This window comes from Globicephala melas, chromosome 14, assembly GCF_963455315.2.
Source record: "Globicephala melas chromosome 14, mGloMel1.2, whole genome shotgun sequence".
Taxonomy (NCBI): Eukaryota; Metazoa; Chordata; class Mammalia; order Artiodactyla; family Delphinidae; genus Globicephala; species Globicephala melas.
The window spans coordinates 85638920-85643976 of NC_083327.1; positions in this window are offsets into that span (position 1 = coordinate 85638920).

The following is a 5057-nucleotide window of genomic DNA, read 5'->3' on the forward strand; positions in this document are numbered from 1 at the left end:
TTGAGTTATTTGTAGTGAGGTGAATGGACCTAGAGTCTGCCATACAAAGTGAAGTAAGTCAGAAAGAGAAAAACAAATACCATATGCTAACACATATATATGGAATATTAAAAAAAAAAAAAAAGGTTCTCAAGAACCTAGGGTCAGAACAGGAATAAAGATGCAGACATAGAGAATGGACTTGAGGACATGGGGAGGGGGAAGGGTAAGCTGGGACGAAGTGAGAGAGTAGCGCGGACATATATACACTACAAAATGTAAAATAGATAGCTAGTGGGAAGCAGCCGCATAGCACAGGGAGATCAACTCAGTGCTTTGTGACCACTTAGAGGGGTGGGATAGGGAGGGTGGGATAGGAGGGTGGGAGGGAGATGCAAGAGGGAGGGGATATGGAGATATATGTATACGTATAGCTGATTCACTTTGTTATACAGCAGAAACTCATACAACATTGTAAAGCAATTATACTCCAATAAATATGTTAAAAAAGAATAAAAAGATATAGAGTGGCTGAATGGATTAAAAAAAAAATCCATCTGTATGCTGCCTAAAAGAGATTCAATTCGGATCTAAAAACACATACAGACTGAAAGTGAGGGGATGGAAAAAGGTATTCCATGCAAATGGAAATCAGAAGAAAGCTGGTGTAGCAATACTTATATCAAACAAAATTGGCTTTAAAATAAAAACTGTTACAAGAGACAAGAAAGACATTACATAATGATCAAGAGATCAATCCAAGAAGAAGATATAACAATTGTAAACATATGCACTCAACATAAGAGCACCTAAATACATAAAGCAAATATTAACAGACATTAGAGAGAAATTGACAGTAACACAATAATAGTAGGGGGCTTTAACACCTCACTTACATCAATGGACAAATCATCCAGACAGGAAATCCATGAAGAAACAGTAGACACATTAGACCAGATGGAGTTAATAGAAACATATGGAACATTCCATCCAAAAGCAGCAGAATACACATTCTTTTCAAGTGTACATGGAACATTCTCCAGGATAGATCACATGCTAGGCCACAAAACAAGCCTCAGTACATTTAAGAAAATTGAAATAATATCAAGCATTTTTCTGACCACAGCAGTATGAGAATAGAAGTTAACTACAAGAAAAAAACCCACAAACACATGGAAGCTAAAGAATACGCTACTAAACAACAAATGGGTCACTGAAGAAATCTAAGAGGAAATCAAAAAATACTTGGGGACAAATGAAAATGGAAACACAATGATCCAAAATCTATGGGACACAGCAAAAGCAGTTCTAAAAGGGAAGTTCAGCAATACAAGTCTGCCACAGGAAACAAGAACAATCTTAAATAAACAATGTAACCTTACACCTAAAAAAAAAACTAGAAAAAGAAGAACAAACTAAGCCTAAAATAAAAAGTATCAGAGCAGAAATAAATGAAATAAAGAGTAGAAAAACAGTAGAAAAGATCAATAAAGCTAAGAATTCTTTTTTAAAAAGATAAACAAAATTGATAAACCTTTAGCCAGACTCATCAAGAAAAAAAGAGGTCTCAAATAAATAAAATCAGAAATGAAAGAGAAGTTACAGCCAATACAACTGAAATCCAAAAGATCATAAAAGATTACCATGAAAAATTATATGTCAATTAAATGGACAACCTAGAAGAAATGGATAAATTCTTAGAAATATACAATCTCACAAGACTGAATCAGGAAGAATAGAAAATATGAACAGACAAATTACCAGTAACAAAATTGAATCAGTAATTTTAAAAATTACTAACAAACAAAAATCCAGGAGCAGATGGCTTCAAACGTGAATTATACCAAATATTTAAATAAGAGTTAGTATATCCTTCATGAACTATTCCAAAAAGTAGCAAAGGAACATTTCCAAACTCATTCTTTCAGAGCAGCATCATCCTGTTACCAAAACCAGAAAAAGACAGTACAAAAAATATTACAGGCCAACATCACTGATGAGCATAGGTACAAAATTCCACAACAAAATATTAGCAAGCTGAATCCAACTATACATTAAAAGGATCATACACCGTGATCAAATGGGATTTATCCCAAGGATGATTCAATATCCACAAATCCATCAACATGATACAACACAGTAACAAATTGAAGAATAAAAATTATATGATCATCCCAGTAGATGCAGAAAAAGATTTTGACAAAACTCAACATTTATTTATGATAAAAAACTCTCAAGAATGTAGGTATATAGGGAGCATACAACAGTAAAAGCCATATATAACAGACACACAGCTAACAACATACTCAATGGTAAAAAGCTGAAAGCATTTCCTCTAAGATCAGGAATAAGACAAAGATGTCCACTCTTACCACTTTTATTCAACATAGTATTGGAAGCCCTAACCACAGCAATCAGAGAAGAAAAAGAAATAAAAGAAATCTAAATTGGAAAGGAAGAAGTAAAACTGTCACGGTTTGCAGATGACATGATTCTATATAGAGAAAATCCTAAAGATGTCACCAGAAAACTATTAGAACTAATAAATGAATCAGCAAAGTTACAATATACAAAATTAATACACAGAAATCTGTTGCGTTTCTATGCACTCACAATGAACTATAAGAAAGAGAAATTAAGAAAACAATCCCACTTGGAATTCCCTGGTGGTCCAGTGGTTGCGACTCTGCATTTTCAATGCTGAGGGCCTGGGTTCAATCCCTGGTCAGGGAACTAAAGATCCCACAAGCCACACAACACAGCCAAAGAGAAAAAAAGAAAAGAAAAGATTCCCACTTACAGCTTCATCAAAAAGAATAAAATACCTAAGAATAAATCTAACCAAGGAAGTAAAAAACTTGTACTCAGAAAACTATAAGACACTGATGGATGAATGAAATTCAAGATGATACAAACAAATGGGAAGATATACCATGCTCATGAGTTGAAAGAATTAATATTGCTCAAATTACCATACTACCCAGGGCAATCCACAGATTCAATGCAATTACTATCAAAACACCAATGAAATTTTTCTCAGAACTAAAACATATAATTTTTAAATTTGTATGGAAACACAGAATACCCTGAATAGCCAAAACAATCTTGAGAGAGACAAACAGAGTTGGAGGAATCACACTCCCTGACCTCAGACTATACTACAAAAGTACAATAATCAAAACAGTATGGTACCGGCACAAAAACACACACACAGATCCATGGAAAAGAATATGGAGCCCAGAAATAAACCCACACTTATATGGTCAATTAATTTATGACAAAGGAGATAAGAATATACAATGGAGAAATGACAGCTTCTTCAATACAGTGCTGGGAAACTGGACAGCTACATGCAAAAGAATCAAACTGGACTACTTTCTCACACCATATACTAAAATAAAGTCAAAATGGATTAAAGACTTAAATGTAAGACCATTAAAGACTTACATGAAACCATAAAACTTCTAAAGGAAAACATAAGCAGTATACTCTATCACATTAGTCTTAGCAATATATTTTGCGTTTGCCTCCTCAGGCAAGAGAAACAAAAGCAAAAATAAACAAATGGGACTACATCAAACTAAAAATCTTTTACACAGTGAAGGAAAGTAGCAACGAAACAAAAAGACAGCCTACTGAATGGGAGAAGATATTTGCAAATGATATATCTAATAAGGGTTAATTTCTAAAATATACAAAGAATTCTTACTACTGCACATCAAAAAAAAAAAGTAAAAATGGGTGGAGGACCTAAATAGACATTGTTCCAAAAAAGACATACAGATGGCCAACAGACACATGAAAAGATACTCAACGTCAATACTCATCAGGGGAACGCAAATCAAAACCACAATGAGATACCACGTCACACCTGTCAGAATGATTATCAACAGAAAGACAACAAATAACAAACTGCCATATGTTCTAGAAAATACCACACGACCTCGCTTATATGTGGAAGTCAAAAACCAAAGCAAGCAAACGAAATGAAAACAGATGACTAGAAATAGAAGACAAACAGTGGGTGCTGGGAGCGGGGGTGGTGTTGGGCAAAATAGGTAAAGGAGATTAAGATGTTCAAACCTCCAGCTTTAAAATAAATAAGCCAGGGCTTCCCTGGTGGCGCAGTGGTTAATTATCAACCTGCCAATGTAGGGGACACGGGTTCGAGCCCTGGTCCGGGAACATCCCACGTGCCATGGAGCAACTAAGTCCGTGCGCCACAACTACTGAGCCCGTGTGCCTAGAGCCCGTGCTCCGCAACAAGAGAAGCCACTGCAATGAAAGGCCCACACACCGCAACAAAGAGCAGCCCCCACTAACCGCAACTAGAGAAAATCCACACGCAGCAACGAAGACCCAACACAGCCAAAATAAATAAAAATTAAAATAATAACAAACTAAAATAAATAAGCCGTGGGAATGTAATATACAGCATAAGGAAGATGGTCAATAATATTGTAATAACTTGGTTGGGGACAGATGGTTACTAGACTTGGTAATCATTTCTTAATGTATGCAAATGTCAAAGCAATATGTAGTACACTTATAACATAATATCAACTATATTTCAATTAAATAAACATTAAATATAGTGTGACTGTATAGTGTGACTCCTAGGAATATACTCAAGAGAAATGAAAACATATGTCTACACAAAACATATATAAATGTTTATAGTAGCATTATTCATAATAGCCAAAAAATAGGTGTTTGTTTGGAAATGAACACAATTCAGAACAGTTCCCTGCAGTCAGGATTGTGGAGAATACGATCAGAAAGATGTTTAGAGAGGTGACTTTATTTTGCATGATAGATATTAGGTGCTAATTGCATTATTCTTTGAAATTTTTGTATATGTTTTTATAACAAATTATTAAAAGGAAAGTGCACAAAAATTGGTATAGATGACCTTACTTACAAAGCAGGAATAGAGACAGATGCAGAGAACAAACATATGGATACCAAGGGGGAAAGGGGTGGGGTGGGATGAATTGGGAGATGGGGATTGACATATATACACTATTGATACTATGTATAAAATAGACAACAAATGAGAACCTGCTGTATAGCACAGG